The 26,525-nt window shown below is 44.0% G+C and overlaps 1 protein-coding gene across 5 annotated transcripts in view; it reads right to left on the reverse strand.

The window, feature by feature from the left end:
* Positions 1–26,525, reverse strand: part of LOC145350850 (parkin coregulated gene protein homolog) — a 362,660-nt gene that overhangs the window by 279,726 nt on the left and 56,409 nt on the right. The gene's annotated exons all lie outside the window — the stretch shown is intronic.

Here is a 26,525-nt window from a genome sequence, read left to right on the forward strand (position 1 = left end):
GGATTGCCAATAAGTGAAATGAAATCTGTCTTCTTTATTTAATAAGGGATAATTTTCTGCTTGGTCCTTCCTAATACCACTCTCTTTCCTTAAAAAAAAAACTGCTCCCAAGGTGTTGTTTCAAAATTAAGAGATTGTGGGGATAATTTTATTTTTTGGACAATAGTGCAAAATGAACAATATTCGATCAACTTCCTGTTAAACATTTCTCAATTTGCAAACCAGGTGAGATCTGTGACAGATGGCTGATTCTACACTGCTGCCAAAGTCAAAACTGTCCTGTCCGCCATCTTTTGCCAGGGAATTAAGTACCAGGGTATGGTTGAAAAAAAATTGTTTATTTGAAATGTAAGTTTCAACCCTGGCTGGTTTGGACTGGTCTCATCTGACTTGATCCCTATGACAAATGACTAAAACAAAAGAGAAGGGACTAGATTTTCATCATGGATGTGGAAGAATTTTTAATACATAGTGATCCCATTTCCAGCGGAGACAGTCGATTGAATTTTCATGTGGGGGGCAGACAGGCAAGCCTATGGTTTCCCATACCAACACAGAGGCAGAAGTGGACCACTCAGATAAGAGACTGGTTTTCACTGCTGTCTTTGCGCTGCATGGTTCATGATTTGTAGTGACACCGACAAGTATCCTTGGAAGTGCTGGCTGAACTTCCTTCTGTAAGTATTTATTTTGTTACTGCTGTCATTGCTGGCCAATAGCTTGATGTCCTAGCTATAGTTGGTTCAGCACAAAATAAGTTACAGTTAACACCCAACCCAATGTAAGTTTCCAGAGTTCTCACTCTGCTGCCTCAGCCACACTCAGGACTGAAGGCCAGCTGGCCCAACCTGACTCTGCTCTCCCTTGCATGTGGGTGTAATCTGTCATGTGCAACTGGAGCAGGTCCCAGCACAGTCGTGTAATTGAGCACAGCAGCCCAGCCAAGAGGTTGCCCTCCCACAGTCATTTATCAACTCTACTGCCCCTCACAGTTCCCTCTTCTGCTACCTTAACAGAAGAGGGGTATCAATGAGCAAACCCCTTGGCTAACTCATACCCTCTCCTCTTTCTAATACAATGTGTCACTCAAGCAGCTCTGGCCTCCTAGAAATTGGCCGCACGGTAACAACCCATACCACATTGGTATTCACACACCAGGCCACACATGACAAATCCATCAATATATTTAATCCACAACTCACCAGTCCCCTACCATCATGTATTTTTGTCTAATTACTAATGCACACCATAAAAGGCAAGCACACATACCAACCTATGTACATAGTCTACTTGAATGTCAGAATGTTGCAGTAATTCAGCAACCCGGGAGAGTTGTGCCTTTCACTACCAAGATTCTGCAACCAGTACCTGATCTGCTCATGCAGGTGATCAGCAACAGGAGGTGTACCCTGCACTCAATGCTGCAAGTTATTCCTGACCCTTACCAAGTGGGCATGGGTGCAAGTCACAGAGATGATGTTTGCCTTCGGAGAGCACCATCAAACATGGCTATTGTGCCCGGGGATGTTTCATAGAATCCCTACAGTGCAGAATGAGGCCATTCAGCCTATCAAGCCTGAACCAACAACAATCCCACCCACGGCCCTATCCCCATAACCTTATGTATTTATCCTACAATTCCCCTGGTGTTAAGAGGCAATTTAACATGGCCAATGAACCTAACCCACACATCTTTGGACTGTGGGAGAAAACCAGAGCACCTGGAGGAAACCCACACAGATACAGGGAGAATGTGCAAACTCCACGCAGACAGTCACCTAGGGCTGGAATTGAACCAGCGTCCCTGAAGTGCTAACCACTGTGCCACTGCACCGCTGCCCTCAGTTCCATGACTGGCTGTATTCTGGAAAGGTGAGAGAGGCTTCCAGCTACTCAGTGCTTTCCCTTAGCTCGCAACTGCAACATGCCGAGCAGTGGAGATACAGAAGGCGCATGCTGCTCATCAACTTTGCAGGATTGTGTACCCTGGATACTGATGCAGTGCCCAGTGATTATGGGTTCACCTGCTGATAAATAAATTACATCACAAACTACATGGAGGAGTTGCCCTTCTCTATGCAGCAGTCTACAGCGGAGACGTCATGATGGAGTTATATGGAACTTCGGTGAGGCTATAGCTGAAGTACTGTGTGCAGTTCTGGTTGCCACGTTATTGGAAGGACATGGACACACTGGAAGGGGTGCAGATGAGATTCACCAGAATGTTTCCTGGGATGGAACATTTAAGTTGTAAAGGGAGGTTGGATAGACTTGGACTGTTTTCTCTAGAGCAGAGAAGATTGAGGGGGGCCTGATTGAACTGTTCAAGATTATGCGGGGTGGATAGGGAGCAGCTGTTCCCCTTAGTTGAAGGGTCGGTTACGAGGGGCCACAAGTTACAAGTGAGGGGTGGGGGGGGGTTTAGGTGGGATTTGAGGACAAACATTTTTACCCAGAGGGTGGTGATGGTCTGGAATGTATTGCCTGGGATGATGGTGGAGGTGGGATGCCTCGCATCCTTTAAAAAGTACCTGGATGGAATACTTGACATGCCATAATATTCAAGGCTATGGGCCAAGTGCTGGCAAGTGGAATTAGGTGGGCAGGTCAGGGTCTTTCATGGTTCGATGCAGATTTGATAGACCGAAGGGTCTCTTCTGCACTGTGATATTCTGTGACTCCGTGATACAATCTTATTTCCCTTTCTATCTTGCCCTTACTGGAGAAACAGGTGCATAAAGCCTGCAAGATGGTGCGGACGGGGCTAGGATGCTACTGCTAAGGGCCGTGCAGGCTGTGGAAAGGAGAGCTATGCACATTGGCAGAGTCCCTCACAAGATTGTGTTGGTGATTGCAAGTTCCATGTATGCATTGAGTGAAAAAGGAGTATGGTGTGGTGATGGGAGTTCTGGTGATGGTGTTTGGGGGAATACTTTTTTCGGCAGTGGACAGGGAGAAGGAAAGTTGGGTGGGTAGGACTGGCTATGTGCTACATCTAGTTTGACAGTGTGACAAGCAGTAGGTGATGTGAAAAGCTCCAACACTGCACAATTTACCTGGTCTTCTGCCTACCATTCGTGATTTCTGCTTGGTTTCACACAAGTCCAAGCAGTTTATGTCCATCCCATGATCTGAGGAATCCCTTGGGCTTCAGGAAGAGAAAGAGATGTCCAAGCGTTAAGTATCAAACTAGTACACCAGGCACCAATGCAAAAATGTGCACTTTGGTTGATTCATTTGTCATTGACACTCCATAAGCAGCACAGCACTAGTCTGCAGGAGGACAAATCTAATGCAAATGCATCTATGAACAATCTGCTTGAGAGGAGGGTGGATAATCAGAGTGTTGCTCCAGGTGACAGGCAGAAAGGCTTCAGAAGTCACAGTTTGTGGTTCTATTGCTGAAGCAACAGGAGCAGATAATGTATAGCCATCTCTCTGAATTCCTTGAGGCTGTGAAATTTCATGCACTGTGAATGGAGGAGTCCCTGGACAGATGAGTTTGACTATATCTTGGGTTTTTCAGTACATGAGTTCTACCATGAGAGGATGGCTTACTTCAAGGAGAGCCACAGGTGGCAGCACCTGGAGTATGTCCTGCACACAGTGCATCATGTTCTCCATAGCCTGGACCAGTTGGTTCAGATCTTAAGGGCTAATATCTGTGGAGTACGTGAAGAGCTGCATTTTTGCCCCTTGCAGCTTTTTTGAACTAGTACTCCCTAGTATTAGATATTTCAACTCTGGGAAGAAGATTCTGACTCTCAATCCTATCTATTCTTTTCATAATTTTTAGACTTCTGTCAGCTCTCCTTTTAGCTTCCGCCACTCCAAAATAATCCTAGTTTGTCCAGCCACTCCTTATAGCTCATATCTTCTAATCCAAGTAGAATGCTGATAAACCTCTTCTGCTTGCTTTCCAAAGCTTCCACATCCTTCCTGTAATATAGCATTGAATGCAATACTCTTTAAATGTAGCCTAACTAAAGTTTTATAAAGCTGCAACATGACATCCTGGCTCTTATACTCAATGGCTTTACCAATAAAGGCAAGTATGCCATAAGCCTTCTTTACCATCCTATTTACTTGTGTGGCCACTTGCAGTGAGCTACGGACTTGAACCGCTAGATCCCTCTGTATATCAATGCTGTTCAGGTCCTGCCATTAACTGCAAACTTACCCTTAACATTTGAACACCCAAAGTGCAGCACCTCACATTTGCCCGGATTAAACTCCATCTAGCATTTCTCTGCTCATATCTATAACTGATCTATATCCCACTGTATCTTTTGACAACTTCTACACTATCCACAACTCCAACTATCTTTGTGTTGTCTGCAAACTTACTAACCCACCCATCTATATTTTCACCCAAGTCATCACAAACAGCAGAGGTCCAAATACAGGTTCTTGTGTAACACCATTAGTCATGGACCTCCAACAAGAAAAACACTACTTCCACTACTACTACTCACTGACATTTATTGGCAAGCTAGTTCAGAATCCAAGCAGCCAAGTCATCATGGATCATAAGCCTACCATAAGGGACCTTGTCAAAAGCCTTACTAAAATCCATGAAAACAATATCCACTCTTTACCCTATTGATCACCTTCATTATCTCTCAAAAAATATCGATCAAGTTAGTAAGACATGACCTGTCTCACACAAAGCTATGCTGACTTTCCCTAACTGAGCCATGCTTTTCCAAATGCGTGAAAATCCTATCCCTAAGAATCCTCTCCATAGCTTCCCAACCACTGATGTGAGACTCACCGGTCTATAATTTCCTGGATTATCCCTACTTAGTGGCAAAATAGTGGCAAATGCCACAAGAGAAAGTCTTTGGAAATGTTGAACAACAATTGCTGCCAACAAATACACCAGCCCATTATGACACCTGAGACCACTCATTGCAACCTGTGATGCTATGCGAGAAGGGCGGTATTATTGCACCATTAAGACAATAAGATATAACATCCAATCACGTATGCATTACAAACTCTGGCAGATATAGAGGAAATATGCCCAGATGGGACAAAAAGATTTAGCCATGGTGTTTGCAATGAAAAAGCTCCACCAGTACATCTACAGTTGGCATTTCACCATAGCAACTGACCACAAACATCTGCTGGGCCCTCTTCAGGAAAAACAAGTGATTCCTTCCATCAGCCCAGATCCAATGATGGGCATGCTAATTGTGCCTATGAATATACCTTAGAAAATCAACCAGCGAGGCATATAGCCAATTCACATGCCTTAAGCTGCCTGCCACTACTTATCAACATGCCTTCTCCTCCAAAGATGGATGAAATCATCATGACTCAGAACTTGATGGATACTCTGCCAATATCCATCAAGCAAATCCAGACATGGGCCAAAAAGGACCCCACATTGGTGAAACTACACAAAGTCATCCTAAATGGTGGACCTCAAGGGCATCCTCTGGAGGATTTGAAACCTTATCTCTCTAAATATCAGGAGATGAGTACAGAAAGTGGCATCATCTTGGGGGATGCCCGAGGTGGTTGTCCCGCATCCAGGCCAGTGACCAATACTTCAAGAATTGCACAATGGCCACCCAGGAATTTCTAAGATAAAAATGCTGATAAGGAGGTCTTTCTGGTGGCCTGCCAAAGATAATGACATCTGATGAACTGTAGTCTTAGGGGGACTACTATGTATACATCATAGTTGTGGTTTTACTTCGCATTCTGTAATAAACTATTTTGCTTTCCAGTCAGGCTTCTTGAGTCATTGGTGATGAACACACACTAGTCCCCATTTGGGACTACAGTCCTGCAAGTCCAATCCTGGGTCTGCCTTATAAAAGGCTCAGTCAATGAGTTCCAGCTGGGCAGGGCATTGCCTGTTATCGGGAGAACTCATACTCAATGAGCACCACAGGGAGATCAATAAGTGATTTTTCCATGGATGTCATGGGGAACATAGTTCAGTCATTACAGAAAGAAAATTTGCTATGAGCCAGGATTTTGTTGCCTTGAGAAAAGATCTTAAGTAGGAGAAAAAAAATCATTCTGGATCCTCACACATCAAATCTTAGAAGGCTGGGGAGAAGCAATGACATGATTAAGGACTGATAGGCCAATGCCAGGTAGACAAGCAAGAAAAACTCTCTCTGTAGTTTTAAAAGATTTTTTTTCGGTCAGAGAAGGGTGAAATTTCAGGCAGTATCTGACATGTTTGAAACGAGCAGATGCTTTGCTTTACAGCTGGGGCCATTTAGAAATAACAAAAAATACCTCAAGTCAGTGGTCTCCAGGGTAAAAGGGGGAGCACTGGAAAGACAGTAAAACATATCCTGAGAATTCTTATGTTGCTAGTACCTGCAAGAGAAATGGTGAGTCAATTAGGATCCATGGGCCCTTTCAGTGAAGAGAATGAATCACACACTTCCTATTTAGAGCGGTTTCAGTGCTTTGTGCAAGCAAATAAAATTGCACACGTTGCTCATAACCACTTTTTCTCAGTACAATATGATGTAAAATCTTTAATTTGCTCCAGAACTTGGTTCATCCAGCAAAGTCAGGAACTGAAGATTATGATGACTTGACAAAGATCCTTCAAGAGCATTACTCTCCAAAATCATAGATCATCGCAGAACAGTTGAATTGAAGGAATCAAATGGAAGATGAAAGTGTTGCTTAATTTGTGGCAACCTTATAAAGGCTGGCACAACATTGTGAGTTTGGTCAGTTATTAGAAGATATTCTTTGAGATTAAGTAGTTTGAGGTCTTCAAAATGAGGCTATCCAAAGAAGATTGCTCACTGAATGTGCTTTTACTTTAAAGACAGCAGTGGAAATTGCAGTGTTGATGGAACTGGCTGCTAAAGAATCTTCACAATTTGGTGCAGATCTACAAGTGTGAATGAAGATCTACAAGTTGGGATCTGCCCACAAGAAGTCAGAAAACAACAAATGTTTCATAGGTGTACCAAAATAAGCCATTCAGTGATGGAATGCTGGAGCAAGGGTAATCAGTGCAGGAATTGTGGCAAAATGGTTCACATTGCAAAAGCTTGTTGGGCTAGACCAGCTTCCCAGAGAAGAATATTCAGGAGAACAATCTGCATTCTACAAAAAGAATTTACTATGTGGAAGAATTATGGCTGTGTGGAAATGAATGTCCAGAAATATGACAAAGAGCACCAAAAGAACATCTTAGCCATAGAGGGTGAGTCACATAAGCAGTGATTTTCCCAAAACATTTCTAAGTGTCACAACAGCAAGAAACATAAGGTAAACTGCACTGCTCTCGCAGGCGCACTCTGCATCACAATCTTTTGCCATTCAGTCACTTTTTGGAGAGTTGGGAGTTTGGCGCTGGAGCTGACGGAGCCTAAACACATTGGTTAAACTGGCTTCAGAGCACTCAGCCGCCACATCTTAGGAGTGCCCTGATCGCAAGGTGCACTGGGAGATCCTCTCCTGCCCCCCCACAGACATCAGATCCCCTCTTCCCCTTCATTGGTGGCATATTCTACCCCACTCTGACTCGGGCCAAAAGGGTCCTCCCGATGGTCCTCTGGCTAACCCCAACATGCCCCACCCCATTATAACCCCTGACATGCCCATCCCATCATGGCCCTGTTGTGATCCATGCCTGCATGACCCCTCTGCATAGCCCCACTGCAAACCTCCTCACACCATTTGCCTACTCACCTCCAGCAATGCCCCAGTACATTGTCATTTATTTTGTGCAAAATACTACGGGAATTTAAGTAAAGGACTAGTAGTTTTGACTTGTTACCATTTTGTCCCCGTTTGACCCTATTTGCTATTTTTTTTAATGTTTGTATATTCCATCCCTTCCTAACGTACTTTGGCTATCATTATCTAAATAGCTGTCTCATAATGCTGCCAAATCATTTTGCTTTGTAAGCCTACATATCTCCCGCCACCACTTACTTAGTTTAAAGCCCTCTTCTTGTCTAGGTGTTCGCTTTGCAGGAACATTGACCCCAGCATGATTCAGATGCTGGCGATCCCAGTGGTACAGGTCCCCAACACTGATGTCAATGTCCCACAAACTGAAACCCACTTCTTCCATCCCCAGTCTGTGAACCACATGTTCATCTCTCTAGTTTTATGAATCTCATGCCAATATGCACATGGCTCAGGTAATAATCCAGAGATTATAACTTCGGAGTTCTGTTTAATTTAATGGCATGCACCTCAAACTCTCTATTCAGGCCCTCTCGGCATCTGAGCTGCCAGATATGCCAACTATGCATGAAATTGTTTTAGGAAAATCTTTAAAATTCTGCTCTATGCCACAGTTAGTTGGTATATCTGGCAGCTCAGATGCCGAGAGAACAAGATAATTACTTATTTTAGCTATGCAGTGTTTACTTTGGAGAGAGCTCATGGATTTTTGTGCGTAAATGAAGATTTGCTCTGAGAGTTTTGATTAGGTTGATTGATGTGGTCATATGATAATGTGGTTAATGGGAGGAGCTATGAATGTGGCTTAGAGAAACAGCTTTCAGGATTTGTTTAAAGATAGAGGTCTGCAAAATGCTTTGAAACTCAAAATCTCTCTCTGAAAGCTCCAAGACTGAGTATACCCCCTTATAACAAGTATATTTATGGTTGTTAACTGTATTTAAGGTGGAATTTTAAATCTGTGAGAGAATGTTGCTTATTTGGAACTGAACTTAAAGATAGAAGGATGGTCGGAGTTGAGGGCCTGAATGCGATTACTGTCACTGGAGAGGTAGTGCTTGATAGACTAATGGGACTGAAGGTGGACAAGTCCCCAGGACCGGATGGAATGCATCCCAGGGTTCTGAAAGAAATGGCAGAGGTGATAGTGGATGCCTTAGTAATTATTTACCAAAATTCGCTGGATTCCGGGGAAGTGCGGAAGATTGGAAAATGGCTAACGTTACGCCGCTGTTTAAAAAATGTAGCAGACAAAAAGGCAGGGAATTATAGGTTGGTTAGTTTAATGTCTGTAGTTGGAAAAATGCTAGAATCCGTCATCAAAGAAGAAATAGTGTGGCACCTAGAAAAGAATGGTTTGATAGAGCAGACGCAGCATGGATTCGTTAAGGGGAAGTCGTGTTTGACGAATTTATTGGATTTCTATGAGGATGTGACTAGTGCGGTAGACAGAGGGGAACCAATGGATGTGGTGTTTTTAGATTTCCAAAAGGCGTTTGATAATGTGCTTCATAAAAGGTTGCTACAGAAGGTTAGGGTGCACGGAGTTGGGGGTAAGGTGTTAGCGTGGATAGAGGACTGGCTGTCTAATGGGAAGCAGAGAGTTGGTATCAATGGGTGCTATTCTGATTGGCAGTTGGTGACTAATGTAGTGCCACAGGGATCGGTGCTGGGGCCTCAGCTATTTACCATTTATATAGATGATCTGGAGGAGGGGGCTGAGTGTAGGGTGATGAAATTTGCTGATGACACAAAGATGAGTGGAAAAGCAAATTGCAGAGGGATCGGGATAGGCTAAGCGAGTGGGCGAGGACCTGGCAGATGGAGTATAATGTTAGTAAGTGTGAGGTTATCCACTTTGGCAGAAATAATAGTAGGAGGGATTATTATTTAAAAAGCAAAAAGCTGCAGCATGCTATGGTGCAGGGAGACCTGGGGGTCCTAGTGCACAAGTCGCAAAAACCCAGTCTGCAGGTGCAGCAGGTGATCAAGAAGGAGAATGGAATGTTGGCCTTTATAGCGAGGGGGGTTAGAATATAAAAGTAGGGAAGTCTTGCTGCAACTGTACAGGGCAGTGGTGAGGCCGCAGCTGGAGTACTGTGTGCAGTTTTGGTCGCCGCACTTGCGCAAGGATATATTGGCCATGGAGGGAGTGCAGAGGAGGTTCACTAGGCTGATACCGGAGATGAGGGGGTTGGACTATGAAGAGAGACTAAATAGACTGAGTCTGTGCTTGTTGGAGTTTAGAAGGATGAGGGGGGGATCTTATAGAGACGTATAAGATAATGAAGGGGGTGGATAGGGTAGAAGTAGAGAGATTCTTCCCGCTTAGAAAGGGTAGCAGGACTCGAGGGCACAGCCTCAAGATAAGGAGGGGCAGTTTAGAGCGGAGTTGAGGAGGAAGTTCTTCACTCAAAGGCTGGTGAATCTCTGGAATTCTCTGCCCATTGAAGTGGTGGAGGCTACCTCGCTAAATATATTTAAGTCACGGGTAGATAGGTTTTTGATAGACAAGGGAATTAAGGGTTATGGGGAGAGAGTGGGAAAGTGGAACTGATCCACTTCAGATCAGCCATGATCTTACTGAATGGCGGGGCAGGCTCAAAGGGCTAGATGGCCTACTCCTGCTCCTACTTCTTACGTTCTTAACTGAAACAATGGGAAGTCAGGCATTTAAGTTGCTTCCTTTCATTTTTTAACTATTGTTCAACTGCTAAAAGTAAAGTTTCTTCATTTTGTGAGAGTTATACTTAAACTGTGTTATTAAATAAAGCTTATCTTTACTATAAGAGATCCATAATTTGTCAGCAGAATTACTTCTGGAACGAAATATGCTATCCTTACATTTATACCAAAATGGAAAAACTGTTGCAGTCTAGTCTGGCTTTTTACGTAATTTGGGATTCTGGTCCAGGATCTTACCATTACGTTACTGGTTCCAAATGGACCATGACAATAAGATCCTCCCCATTCTACTTCAAGTATGTTTCCAGCAATGAGCAGATGTTCCAATCCTCGGCACTGGGCAAGCAACACAGTCATTTGGATTATGACTCTTTGCTGCACAGAACAATGTCAACCCCCTCACTATACTGTCCCCTACTACCACTGCATTCTTAAGCACTCCCTTCAATTGAATGTCTTCCCAATCCATGGTGCCATGGTGAGTCAGCTCATCTACCCTGCAGCCTCCACTCTCAAACAAGCTAAGAGAACCTTAAACATGTTGGACAATTGTAGACACTCCTGCACACTTGCCTGCAGAGTCCCTTTGCTTGCCTCAGCTGCAGTCACACTCTTTGTCCCTGACAGCTAGCTACTTCTGCAGCAGGGCAAGACCATATTGTGGCAATTAAGGTAGCCCCATATCACACAGGTGTATGCATCAGTTGTAAGGGTTTCTACTGATTGAATATGCAGCTGGTGTGTTACTCCAAAAAGATGTTCATGTAGATATATTTAAGATTTCCAGCTGCTGCCATGATGCTTCTGTTCCGTGGCAGTTGACCCTCCCTGATCTCTGAACCTTAAAGCAGATTTAATGGCTGGTTGCTTAGAGACAAGGGATACCCATTTAAAATGTGGCAGATGATACTCACAAGAAACCGAGTAATGAGGCTCAGGAGTGATACAGTAAAAGGTATATGACAACCAGACATGCAATTGAACAAGCCATCAAGCATGTTGTAGATGAGCTTCATGCCCTGTATAGATCAATAAATGCTTTTCAGTATGCATGAGCTATAGTCTCCAGGATGTTTATGGTGTGCTGTGCACTGCACAACCTCATAGAGCACGGTGTCTCCACAGGTGATTCCAAGAGAAGAAAGAACAAGTGCAGTCAGTGTTTCAGCCAGGAATGCCCAAAATATTATAATAGTCTACCTATTTGACAGGTGCATATAAAAGCCAATTCCTCCTTCTCAATATATAGCAGTTTTGCAAACAGCCAAGCATCTATTTCACAGGAAATGCTGGGAAATACTCAGCAGATCTGGCAGCACCTAAGGAGACAGAAAAAGAGGGAGTGCAGAGAAGTTTTGCCAGACTGATTCCTGGGATGGCAGAACTGAGGTATGAGGACAGATTGAGTTTATTAGGATTATATTTGCAGGAATTCAGAAGAATGAGGGAGGATCTCATAGAAACATACAAAATTCTAACCAGAATAGTCAGGGTAGATGCAGGAAAAATGTTTCCGATGGTTGGAATGTCCAGAACCAGGGATCATAGCCTAAGGATACGGGATAAACCTTTAGGACAGAGATGCAGAAAAATTTCTTCACCTAGAGAGTGGTAAGCCTGTGGAATTTGTTACCACAGAATGTCGTCTGATTTCAAGGAGAATATAATCCTAACTGATTTAGGGCCCAATTTTACCATTGCATCATGTCAGAAAATGGGCGCAAAAACTTGGTAAAGTTTTGGTGAAAATAATGTGCTGAAATTGCTGGACATTTTCACACCTGTGGTGATCACTTTGCTTCACAGTGCTGGTATAGTCACTCTACTGGCTACTTAGAGTTTTACTTCTCTAGGCCAGGAGTGTCAAAGTATACCCAAAGTCCAAGCTGAAACATTTCTATCAAAAAGTGAAGCAATAGCCTTGACAAAGCAACCTATTTTTGTTTGAATTTTGCCCAATCAATTTAAAGCAGGCAGTCAGTTACCAAGCAACTGTATGATTTGAATTCGATGTTGTTGACAACAGCAGACCAATCCTATTGTAGGAAAATTGATAGGTCATCAGAGGTATAAAAGAGAGTGCAAGAGGGAAAAATAAAGGATACAGCTGTGACCTTTCAAGTCTTGAGAGGGAGAGAGCAGCTCTCCACCCTGCCAGCTTTACATATCTCTTTCATTTCAAGCATGTCTGAGACTGCATTGTCCACCACTTCTATAACCATTTATCCCTGATTGGCTCAGATTTCAGATCACTGTAATCACAACCATTAGGCGCTCTCTACTCAACTCATTAATGAAGGAGTTAACAGGTTATTCTGGTTGCTGGACACATTTATTAAATTTAACCTTTTCAAGGATTTTGTTATCTCTGAGGTTAAAATGTGTTGAAAAATTTTAAGACGTCATCAAAGGTTGCAGATGACTTATTGATTCCTTTTCTAGCTATAATCTCATCGGCTATTTGGCCTACTGGATAAAGCAGCATGTTAGCTTGTTCAGTTTCTGCTTTTTTATCCAGACCTGAAGCAATCATGTATCTAAGCAATCTCTTTCTCCAGCATCTCCAATTTTGTTATTGATCTGGCCTTGGATAAGTCCAAATTGATCTGGAAGAGTGGGTTTCTAATTCATGATTAAAATGTTTAAATTGGAGGTTCAGGTTAAGGGGTTTCCAAAAATCCAAGATGGTGTAGCCATAAGCTTCTTCACCAAGGGTTTTCCTGTGCTTGTCAGTTTTGGACGGCTCCCATTTTAATGGCATTTGCAATCTCATCATTTAAAGTTTTCCAACATTAGTTGGGTTGAATGGTTAGAGTCTCCCCCATTTTAGCATAATGTTCTTGGGGTCTTGGAAGTGTCAAATCCTAGCTTTTGCTGAGTCTTCAAAGTTACCTACTCAGTTGCAATTAACTTTTGATTTTTTTTCCTCTTTGTTCAAAGCGAGCTCAACTGTTGACTCAGGCTGTGATTTAAATGTTAATTTCTGAACACTGCGGTATTTAACATTTTTTCAGCACTTCTGTTGTCTTGAAATTTAACATTTTTTAGTTCACTCCTGCTCTACCTGCTGCTTTTGCATACTCTGGGTATTAAAGCTGGATTTACATGGGATTCAGTGGAGTTTTTTGCTGTAGTGAGAAATTTAATTTGTGCCTTCAGCTTATAAGCCTTTCTTTGGAGCTTTTCGTTGATGAATTCCTTTCACACCTTCATTCTTGTGCTTTTCTTCAGGTCAGAATGCTTCTTTGATTTTCCATCAGTTTTCAAGGGCCAAAATTTTACATTGCTCGGCTAGGCACATGCATGACCTGGAAGTTTGTGAACTCATATGAAAAGATGTTGGGCTCCCATCCTAACACCATCACGTGTTTGCATAGTAGTTTGTTGCCAGACCTCATGAGAGTTGGAAACACACCCACCGATAATCAAGCATGCAATTTAGCTCCTTAAGGAAATAATTGAATGTAGTTTTATGTGCCTTGTCTACCTTTATGGTTGGCGATAGGATGATTGGCCAGACGCCCTTCACATCTTAGTTTCAACCTCAATCCAGGGCAGGATGAAGTGACCAGGCTGTAATAAAATTTAAAAAGTGCCTGGAGACTGAGGTTTATGTTTGAATGCATCGCCTAGACATTCTTTGCATAATTTTCCATTGCTATTTAATTTTTACAGGTTTACAGCCTTCTGAGAAAGCTCTGCAATGGCTGTCCTCTGAGGGTGCTCACTAATTGTCCATCAATTGGCTAGCCATAATGAAATCCTGTGTTGTAACTTCGCCAGGTCAGCACCTTATTATTACCACCATGTTTGGTGCTTCAATCCATCACTGAACTCGGTTTGGTGCTTGTCTTGATGATTACAACTGAGTGAGAGATGTCGCATGCCACAAGGTTATAGATTGTGATGGATGGATTACAATTCTGCTGCTGCTGACGATGCCTAGTTTTGAGGTGTTAGGGGGATCTATTCTGAATCTTTGTTCTGCCTGGACAGCCAATGGACATGTCCCTTGCAGTTAGGATTATTGCATCACTATTGTATCTTCCACCCTACTATTTGGACCTTTCCCATGACCTTGTTCATTCCCAAAACATATACATGCTCTCATAGGTTTTTACCCTATGAAGCAGTCTTCCTGCTGAAAAGGCTGTCAGCCTGCCAGTCAGGTTTGTTGTAGCAGAAAATCATCCTCAGAATATTCAAGCAACTTTTCAGTTAAATTCTTCAGATTATTCAGGAAAACCATTCTTTCAGGTTTCGAGCCCTCACAATAGCATCATCCACCCTCTGTTGTATCCATACCTTGTGTCTCATTTAGTTATTGTCTGCTCAGAGAAATAAAACATTCTTGTAGTCTACAAGGCCCCAGATTATCTTTTATGAGGCCGTAGAACTCATTGCAAATGCTATCAGCAATGGGAATGGATGTGGTGCATGGGCACAAAGGGCCAGATTTGCATGGAATCAGGCTGACTCTGAAGCCTTTTAAAATGGTGGGTGGGATTCAATTCTGGGAGTCCCACACCAATTCCCTGTTCTGGCAAATTTCAAGATGTTAGGATCCTGCACCCCCAATCTGACTGGCTCCATTGGAGTGATAGATATCTCATAGCCTGCCCCGCAATTTTCATGGAGAAAACCCGTAAGGAAACTTTATTTGCAGAAACAGATAGCCAGGCATCTGATTCTCCATCTAGGCTCAATGAATTTGGCTGAGTTCCAAGACTCACAGATTATATTAGCTCAGCAAGGGTCTATTTGGACGAACTGAAGTTGAATTTTTAAATCAGCTTGATTGGCTCTTTATGAGATTATAGTAAGTTATTCTTTCTGTGATCTCTTTTGCCAATGGCTGTATGGTTATTTGGACGAGATTAAGAGGTGTGAAATGAGTAAAGTTTCTATTACTGATCTTATCATGGCTGTGGTTGCTTTACACTGTTATAGGGTTGAAGGAACTGCAGAGTTTTTTCCAAAATGGATGTATTTCTTCAATATTTCAATGCTTACTACTGTTATTATCACCCATCGATTCTCTACATAGTGTTTAATGGATGAATGGGTATGGAAGGAACATGGAGGCCATGAGAGGGAATCAAGCAAGCTGGTGTGTGGGTGGGGAGGGGTGAAAGTGAGAGAGCAGTGAGAGCCTCCTGTCTGCTTTTAATACAACTGGGATGATGTCCCACAGACTACCTCCCTGTCTGCCTGCCCCTGTGGCTACATAATCTGCTTCCAAGGTTGACCAGTTTACCTCTCTCCTGTCCCTGCTTCCCTGCAATGGAAATTGCACTTAGACGGTATTTTAAACCAAGGTGGGTCTGCTGAGTTGAAAAATTTCCCAACTATCCACCTTGTTAGAAGAAATATGGTCCCACACTCTCACCACCCCTCTCCACCCACCCACTCCTATTGCCTCATCCACGGCCTTCATGTCCCCTCCATAGTCCCCATGCCCATTCATCTACAAAGCCCAACGTACAGGATCAATGGGTGGAATTCTCAGTTTTTGAGACAAAAACTGTGTCAGGTGGCTCTGGCATCACTTTTTGCACTGGCCAGAATTGCAGGATGTCGCATTAGGTTTTGCACTTGGTACCTTATTAATTATGCACTGTTCCCTTCCAAATCTCCTGATGGGCTGGTAGCTGGTGGGTTCAAAGGTCCTGATGCCATATTTAAATACCAGTCCAGAACACTCATATCACTCTTTCCAGCCCACCTGTCTGCATCAAACCATCCAGTATGTCAACAACCTAGAAACAAAATGCTGGCAGCTTCAAAGAAGTCATGATGTGGAGATGCTGGCGTTGGACTGGGGTAAACACAGTAAGAAGTCTGACAACAGCAGGTTTAAGTCCAATCGATTTATTTGATAGTAAACTCAAAAGCTTATGAGTTTGCTATCAAATAAATCGGTTGGACTTAAACCTGGTGTTGTCAGACTTCATACTGAGCTTCAAAGACCACAGCACCATCTTTCACCACCAAAACCCTCAAGACTCTTATTCAGGGAGTCTGGGCCCACATAGGCTCTACCTGCGGACAGCTGAAAGAAGTATGCAAATTCAGATCTCACCTCTCTGGCCTGGAATGCCATTCCTAGGAGATCAGTGTAGCTGCCACCCACCCTGCGCCATCCAGCGCAGGAAGCAGATGAATTATCACATCGTCTTCACTAGGGTAAGTCCTTTCTCAGCTCCTTCCAATGTCAAACTCTCAGCATGGCATCCTGTACTCAAACAATTACTCTCTTCATGGATTTCATATTCTCAGTCACAGCAGACTCTCAAAAGTACTTTCACAACACCACTATCCCACTTATCTTGTTGCTCACACTCCATTCTCTGTCCCTTCTGTATAGGGAGCATCACACACAGGGACATGAATTTCACCCAACCTCTGCTCCATCCTCTCTGTCACATGCTTTTTTTTGTCTTGTGAACAACTTGTGAACAACAATTGAGAGTGAGCCCAATCCAAGGGCTGGATAGCAGCATTGTTAGGGTGTAATTCAAGGTTAGATTCAGGGTCACTTTCTGAGGAACACCTCACTGACACATCCTCACAGCAGTGAGAGGCAGGGACAGCTCAGGGTCTCTAGTGGTCAGAGGGCAGCTGGAGACCAGCCACCTGCTCAGTCCCTGTCAGCTGATGAGCCTTTGGAAGTGGAGGAGGGGATGATGCAAAGGAAGAAAGTGTAACATTAGGCAAAGATTCAATAGTCACTCAGCAGACTAGAGCACTCGATGAAGGAGTCAGTCTGCGTCCGTCTGATGTCATGGCTCTGACATGCGAGCATCTCAAGACTACCGTGGAAAGGATGGCAACCACCATGTAGATCTTGCGCCAGCAGATCCTGCTAGATTTGCACTCAGTCGTGCACTCTGGTGGACACCAACAGGATGTAGACAACATAGCGCTTATCTCCCGACAACCATCCTTGCAGACATTTTGGCTTCTTGAAGATTCCAGGTACCTTGGAATGATGAGGATCATAGAAAGAAACCATAGAAACCCTACGTGCAGAAGGAGGCCAATTGATCCATCAAGTCTGCACTGACAACAATCCCACCCAGGCCCTACCCCTGTAATGCCACATATTTACCCCACTAGTCCCTCTAATCTATGCATCCTGGGACACTAAGGGGCAATTTAGCATGGCCAAATCAACCTAACCCACACATCTTTGGACTGTGGGGGGAAACCAGAGCACCCGGAGGAAGCTCATGCAGACACGGGGAGAATGTGCAAGCTCCACGCAGACAGTGACCCAAGCTGGGAATCAAATCCAGGTTGCTGGAGTTGTGAGGCAGCAGTGCAAACCACTGCACCACCTTGTCACTCCATATAGGAGCCCTGGCAATTTCCAAGAAACCGTGCATACATGCAGGATTTGCTTTTGATGGTCACACACCAACTGCTGCAAAGCCCATGAATGAGCCTGACCATCCTTGTCCAGAACAAAGTTTACAGAATTTCTTGTAAAGGGCTTTGGTCACCTCACGAATGCAGCATGTGTTGTTGATTGACAAATGCCACATAGGTTTTGAAAAATTCTATCATGGATTGCAGCTGTCACTGGCCAAGCCAGCATTTGTTGTACATGTCTAATTGCCCTTGAACTGAGTGGCTTGTTATGCCATTTCAGGCAGCTGTCAATCACATTGCTCTGGGTCTGGAGTCACATATAAGCCAGACCAGGTAAGGGTGGCAAATTTTCTCCCTTAAGGGACATTAGTATACCCGATGAGCTTTTATGACAATTGACAACACTATTTTTGATAGAAAAAATTAAAGTAAATTAAGTAAACTAAAGGGCAAATCAACAGAACAGCCCTTTAAAGGGACACTGCATCAAACAAAAAACAAATTGCAAAGGAAATTTAAAACATCAGACAAAAATGTGATTAACAAGGTTGATAAAACACCTCAGTCCCCACAGTGCCCAATGGGCAAGCAAGGTCTTGATGGTGCTGGCAGACACTGCATGCTCCCTCTCGAGCCACTCCCAGCCGCAAATACAGCCACACTAGAGGGGTAGACTACCAGGCTGGAAGATCACCTTAGTCCCCTGCTGCCTGGACCTGTTGGTGGCAAATTTGGCCATGTCCAGGAGCAGGTTCAGAAGGTGGTCTTCCTTCTTCCCCATCCTTTTCTGTACCAGCTGCCCATAAATCAAGAACGTGGGACTGAAGTGTAAACAAAATTGTAATAAAAGGGTTTTCAAATAATGGAAAAAGGAGTGCAGTCCATTACAACTTATATACAAATTGTCTGCAGACTCCTCAAGGACTCAAAATCCACAGGAACCTGGGGAGTCTATGAACTGATGCATCCCATGGTTGTATGGGACTATGTGCAACACCCTCCACTCCTGATCCCCAATGGTAAAGAGGAGGATTCCCATCTGGAGAGACCTACACCAGGGACTTCTGCCACTAGACAGCAACAAGGCATGCCAGGCTGTGTCTGGGTAGCAGGCGAGGGCAAGGAAGTGAAGAGTATGCAGCAGCATCCCTTAAATGAAATCCCTCCATGCAGTGCTAAAAGGTTTCGGAAGGCATTTCCGTGAGATAGCTTGGGTTGTGGTGCTCCTGCTCCCAATGGAGAGATCAGAGCTTCGGGCCAATCTGAAATTCCATCCGAGCAGAAGTGCACTCAGATATATGAGTTCTCTGAACATCTGCGCCTCTTTGAGACCTCTGGTGCCATTGGGTCTGAGCACAACTGTCTTGAGGTCGCAGAGGGCATGGGCTCTAGATGCACATGCCCCCACACACAATGTGCCAATTCATGGGGTGTCTTGCAGCCCACTCTTCTGGCACCCAGCCCTTCCTGATCCTGGTCGCTCCTTCCTCCACCAGCCACCCGAGATGGAATTGGTGGAGGTGTGGATTCCTGAGCAGTGGCTCCCTGACAGAAGCTACTCCTGACAGAGGAGAGTTGTGACATGAGGAAACCATGTTCCAGACTTTGATCAAGTCCTGGTAAAAAAAAATGGGAAATGGCTGTAAAAAGTTATGAAGACCCCCCCCAAGTCCATAAACAGGAGCTGCATGTCATAATTGAGGCCTTGCACCTGGCGCAAGAAGTATGTCACCAGGGCACACCATCTTGGAGGGGGCTCAGCGTTAAGATATCACTGCAGGTTCTGAAGGTGGAAGTTCACCACTTGGGTGCACAGAAACACCAGTGCCTTACCGCCCTCCCTCAGACATTCATGAGCATTCTCTGGATTTTTGTGACAAACTCAGGGGGAGGGTCAAAGTGGCTAGCCAGTACCACAGCATACTGGCAATCAGCTGATTTATTACCATAACTTGATCCCTGTAAGACAGCACTCGGAGCAGTCTGTCTAGTATCACAGATGAATAATGACCCTGGTTGTCCAGCTCTTGCCAATTTACTGGACAGGATTCCTCATTTGGTCAAAGATGTACTCCTAAGTAGTGGAGACTGTGTTTCTGCTCCAGGTAAAAGGCTTGAGCTTCTCAGGGAGGGGTTCAACTGCCATGGGCTGGCAAAGATTCCAGAACACTTGGCCCAGTTGATTCTGGCAGAGAATGGAACAGAGTACACAGCCTATCACTCACACATCCTTCGCAGGTCAGGATGGTCCGTGAATATGAGGCATGTAATAGGCAAATGCTGAAAGGAGCACCCTGGTGCCTGGCCCATGCAGAGCCAATCCTGACAACCACCTTTGCAGAGACACTTTGTGCCGGCGTATAGAAATCAAATCTGGATGACAAAGTGTGTCCTCAACACAAATGCCCACAGAATCCCAAATAGATATTCGTGATCCATACTGTGAAATGCCTTCTCCTGGTCAAGGGATAGGAAGGTACTTGACAGATCAGAACTCTGGGAAAAGTGGATCAGATCCCAGACAGAGTGGATATTGTTGAAGATGGTACAGCCTGGAAACCATTAGGATTGACCAGGGTGGATCATGTGGTCCAAAGTGAGAACACATCATTTTGGCAAAGATCTTGTAAATGTGCCAGGAAGAAGACCAGGCACCAATTTTTAAGAAGGCTGAGATCCTCCCTTTTAGGCAGCAGGGCAACATGACCCTGTATGAGGGGGGCATATCTCCAGCAGCAATGACCTCCACCAGAACCTCTGCATAGTCATTCACCAGGGAGGCTCAGAATGCCTTTAACAACTCCACAATCAACCTGTCCAGCCCCAGGGACTTGCCCATGGAGTGGCTGTTGAGGGAGCCGGTCAGCATCTCCAGGGTTATAGGGGCATTGAGTTTTCTGATGCCCACTGGTCAGACTTCTGGTAGGTTCTCCCATACTATCCTGTGTGCATCGTTGCTGAACAGATCTGGAGAGAAAAGGAAAGAATTGAAAGCTTGGGTATGGGCCCTGATGTTCTCTGGATCTGAGACAAAGGATCTCTCATTGGCCAGCAATGTAAAGAGCTGATGACAGGCCACGTGCCATTATTCCAGTGAATAGAAGAAGAAGAAGCCACAGTTCAGATCCTTGCTGCACCAGATCCATATCCTCATGTATGTTCTGATGGACCTGATGGGTTGCAGGTCCTGCAGCACACCCTTCTTCTTTTTGGATATCAACTGCAGGGGTGGGTCCAAATTGGGTTGACCGATCCATGATTCCAGGTCAATAAACTTCTTCTCCAACTCCTCGATCCCAGAATTTCTGCCTCTCTGTCGACCCCTTCACATAGTCCTGACAGAGAAATGTCTGTAGATGTTGCCTAGATACCACCATAATCTCAAACTTGCTTCAGGAAAGCTCTAACAAGAGCTGACAGTGAGAATAAATGACCAGAACGTGACCATTGTGGACAAGCTCACCTACCTAAGCAGCACTCTCTCACACTGTGTTCATGTTGATGATGAGACTGATGCCAGAATTGCCAAGGCCAGTGTGTCCTTTGGAAGACTTTGCTATTCAGTATGGGAGCCTAAAAACCAAGCCCAAAGTTTACCAAGCAGGTGTCCTCTCCACTTTCTGTACACAAGTGAGACCTGGGCTATCTACCAGCGACACACAAAGAAAATCAATTGTTTTTACCTTTCCTGCTTCTGGTAGCTCCTCAACATCAAGTCCCAGACACAGATGTCCTAGGGAGAACCAGCATAGTCAGTGTCTTCACAATGTTACAACAAAAACTGGTCTGATGGGCTGGACAGATCACCAGAATGCCTGAAACCAACTCCCTAAGCGAATCTTCTATGGTGAACTGCAGAATGTCCCTGTGGCAGCCAGAAAAAATGGTTCAAGAATATGCAGAAAGCCTCCCCCAAAGACTTCAAAATTGACACTGCATCATGGGAGACTCTTGCCCAGGGTGACAGGAGTGCAATTGTCAATGGCACATCAGCATACAAAGCCAATAGTTAACGTAATCCTAAATCAAGCGCAAGGCATATAAAAACCATGAGAACAATGCCCCCAACTACCCGTTGGCCTGTGCTGGAACTTTTATGCCTAGATAGGACTCATTAACCACATCCATAACTTCACAGCCCAACACCTGGATGAGAAATGAAGATGGCCTTCTTCAATATCGAAGGACAACCGAAGATGATGCTGACCCCGTCTGAGCACAGAATGGAATGAGTTCCACCCACACTAGACAGTGGTCAGAAACACAGCGCCTGTTGCACAGAAGCCAAGGGAACACAGGATTTGTACATCTTCAAAACATAAAAGGTGGGCGATTCTGGATGCTCTGACTTCAGGCAACACAAAGGTGCACATACCGGAATCAGAATGTAGATGCCGCCAGATGTCCACAAAATTGAAGGGCCAGAGCAGGCCCCTCAACTTCTAAACCGCAATGAATAGTGCAGGGCACAAAGACAATCCCTGATCTCGAGGGCGCAGTTGAAATCCCCAATGCCCTGAGCACAATGTACTCCTCAAACGGTATGGTTTTCCTGCGGGAAGTACACTGCATACTTCCCGTCACTGAGGCCTGAGAAATTCTGGAACTTGCGTTGTGCCTCTCTTGCTGCCATTGATGTTGAGGCTGGCTATTGTTTTTATCATATCAGAAATATTGTGCTATCTCCACTAGTCATCTTTTTTAGTGCTCAGAGGGAGAAGAGGCACGTGTGTCCCTCCACATTATTCTGGTTCTTTGGATTACTAGTCGAGTAACAATACCACTATGTCACCACCTCCAGTTGGGGATTCAGGTCCCACAGGCAAAGAAATTGAGTGCTGCTGTCACCTTTAGGTGCATGGCGGGGGAAGCCTTCAAACGCATGTGGCACCAGGTCCTCTTGGAGCATATTTCACCTAGAATCACAATATCCCTACAATGCAAAATGAGGCCATTTAGCCCATTGAGTTTACGCTGACTCTCTGAAAGAACATCTTACCCAGATCCAGCCTCCACCCCACCCTATAACTTACCTTGGCTAACACCCCTTAACCTACACATTTCTGGACACTAAGGGGAAATAGCATTGCCAACTCACATAACCTGCACACCTTTGGACTGTGGAAACAAACCAGAGCACCCAGAAGAAACTCATGCAGGTGTGAACAAAACATGCAAACTCCACACCAACACCCAAGGTCAGAATTGATCCCGGGTCCCTGGTGCTGTGAGGCAGCAGTGCTAATCATTGTTCTACATATGGCAGGTAAGATCTCTGGACAATTGCAGCCTTTCCCTGCACTACTTCTCACTCAAGTTTATTTGGAATATATACTTCAGCATCAAGATCTGTGGGAGGAAGTACACTGAGCCTAATTTTCTCAAAATTATAATGAAGAAAAGATAAAATTGTCCATTGTTACCCATCAAAATTCAGTGAGTGGGATTTTCCAGCTGCACTTGCCCAAGACTGGAAATTCCTACCCGAGGTCAATGGACCTTTATAATGATCCACTGAATTTTGGGCCTGCCTGCCTGCTAAAATTTCTGCGGTGAGCATGATGGGGAATTTCTGGCCAACATTTTCATGAATGCTGAATTGTTTCACATTGTAAGATGTAACCCTTGGTAATCAATTTATTTCTTAAAACATTACAAGAGTTCCTTTTTACAGAGATTGTTGTCTTGTGTCGTTCGTGAAATCTCTCATCACGATTTTGGTTTTCAAAGGTAGTGTAATGATATTCTCAGAAAGTGGAACCAAAACAATTTGACTTTTAAGATTTTGAGGGTATTGCATCTGAGCCTTGGATTTGCCGTTCAGAAATTTCTGGAAGTTTTCGGTGTATTATTTTGTCTTTTCTTACAATAGTGCTTAAAATGCTTAATTTCTAATAGGCTAATATTCTGCTCGACATTCTTAACGTCAAGCAGAATATTTTTTCAGATTAAAGATTATGATGTTTTAGAATCCTTTCTAAAGTTTAAGTTTTAGATCATTTTGTCTCTCATTTCTTACAGTCTCAATTCTTGATATCTTTCAAGTGTCTATTGATTTGCAGAAGCCCAATTAATCAGAACAGTTTCATAGAATTTGAATACAACTTTCTCTTTCTCAGAGTTCCTTTCAAATTGATTCTCCCCAGCGATTGCCAAGATTAAGGGCCAGGAAAGCATTACCAATTTGCCTGGATATGTAATAGCAAACTAGACAAACTTAAAACTGTATCTCTCAGGTGAGGTATGAATTGAACAATAACTTACTACTGTTCAATTTTGAATTAATCCTCTCTCCAGCCTGTATATGATAAAACAGCTCGTGTGCTGGATTTAAAGCAACAGCCATAAACAAAGCTTATTTCTGCTGTATAGATAGCATGTGTGTGTTAGTTTTCAAACATAAAATACAAAAGAAATTCAATCATCTTAAAATTGTGCCTTGGTCATACACCTATATTCAAGGCTGATTTTAATTTATAAGCTGTCTTCGGGTTGTCAGTTTTTATACAGGCATGTCAGCTTTTGTGATGACTTTTTTTTTTCTCATTTGCCATGTTCAGAGAAAGCATATCACATCAACTATTTCACAAACATAAACAATAAAATTCACTTATTAGGATTGTCAATTTCTTTTCCAATGACCTCATCAGAAAGACAGTCAACTGCAGTAGGGTGATGTAAGACACCAAATACATCTGAAAGGCAAGCAATTAAGAGATCCAATTGCAAATTTGTTTTGCTGGTTGTTGAAAGATCCAAAAACAGAGTTTAAAAGAAGAAATATAATGATGAGAACCTTAGTCTTCCTTCTGGATCCTCTTGCCACTTCTGGCTTAAGTATACCAATGTCTCCTGGCCTGGTATTATTTTTCACTTCATTGCAGCACATTGTACGCCAAGGCCTCTGCCCATCGGCAGCATATTCATGTAATGTTGAACACTTTCTCTAGTCCATATTGTAAGTAACTTCACACCCTGCTATTGCCCCCACTCCCCTACAATGCATCTCTTCCAGGGCAGTTCAAACATCTGAAGCATTCTAGGAAGAGTAAGTAACCAGGTCAATCCCTCATTCACCTACTTATTTAGTAGAGGTCAGACCAAGGTGACGAATAAGGGTAACATAAATGCCTAGAAAACAGATAAAATTACTGGACATAAGCACAAAAAGCTTGAAATAGAGCAAACTATTGATGAAAATAAATTAAATATCATGTTATGAGGGTGAGCTATTGGGTTGGGTGGGAAGTTGGTGGGGTGTTTCCCCCACTGGAACATGCCTAGCAGACCAGGGTCATTGATTGAGATTAATCAATGTTACAGTCCCAATCATTGGCCAGAATTCACAAACGTACTTGCAGCTGGGGTTCTCCACTCCCTCTGCTGTGAGCACCAAATTTTTCAATCTTGCTAGCAACGGTGGTGGGTCATGCCAGGCCGGAAGCTTCCAGCCATTAAATGGAATTGGTAGTCAAGGTTCAGGGATGACACAGGTAGAAATGTTGGGCAGAATCTTCTGATAAATTGTCAGCGCTAGCTTCAGTGAGAAAAATCGATGTGTAGCTCTCCAGCTGCAGAGTTGGGTTTTCTCTAGCACACTGGGTGTGGTTTCCACCATCATACTGGTGGGCCAGGGCCCGAAAGGGCAACAAGCCAGTTCCACAGAGATCAGACACCATCTTTAACGGGTGCTCTGATCCGTGCTAAAAAGAAACTCCTCCACATACATAGGGGAACCCTGACAAGCATTGGTGCAAATCCCCCAACAAACATGGGGGCAACCACACCCCCCCCACCTCCCTCCTCTTCACAAATATCAGGACAAGCATTGGGGCAACTTCCTCACCACCACCAAGTATCCGGGACTCCACCCAGGAGCAATGGAGCAAAACTGCACACATGTAGAACCCTCATGACTTGCCTGGGCTTGCAAACCTCACTAACAGTCCTGTCTGGAGATTATACACATTTCTTTACCTGTGCTTAATGCTCTCTCCAGTCACATTGTCTGTACCTTTAAGACTTGATTGCCTGTAAAGACTTGCATTCCAACCATTATTTTGTAAATTGAGTTTGTGTCTTTAGATGCCCTGTTTATAAACAGAACTCCCACTTATCTGACAAAGGGGCAGCGCTCCAAAAGCTCATGGCTTTTGCTACCAAATAAACCTGTTGTACTTTAACCTGGTGTTGTGAGACTTCTTACTGTGTGAATGCCCTTTCCCCAGGGCTCCCCAGAGGGCCCACCCAGCAAAGCTCCCTGGCAGTGCCATCCTGAAAGTGCCACTGTCAGGTTGCCAGGGGGCAGTGCAAATCCCTTTGCCCCCTAGCAACCTTACCTGGTATGCTCCCCTCAACTGCTTCCCATTTTTAAATACATGCTGTAACTGCGCTGACGCATCGCCACATTGGTGAGGCATGAATGTTCACTGAGGGGGGAACAACAGGTCTGACAGCATTTGTTAAGAGACAATAGAGCTAACGTGAAGTCTGAATGACCCTTCTTCAGAGCCCTTTTTTGGTTTTTTTCTGATTCCAGCATCCATAGTAATTTGCTTTTATTTTATTAAGAATTATGAGAATATGGATCAGAAGAGTTTGTGGGGTGGTAAGAGCAAAATTGCAAAAGATGAGGATGAATGATCAGATTGGGCACATGAAATTTGTAGTAGGGTGAGGAAATAATGGATGCTGTTGCATTGAAAGTTCCAATTTTCAACACAAAGAAAACATAAGCTCATTGCACTTGTGTGTGAGGTGAGGCAAGAGGGTAGGGGAGG

This window comes from Carcharhinus amblyrhynchos, chromosome 12, assembly GCF_965287045.1.
Source record: "Carcharhinus amblyrhynchos chromosome 12, sCarAmb.v2.hapA, whole genome shotgun sequence".
In the NCBI taxonomy this organism is placed as follows: Eukaryota; Metazoa; Chordata; class Chondrichthyes; order Carcharhiniformes; family Carcharhinidae; genus Carcharhinus; species Carcharhinus amblyrhynchos.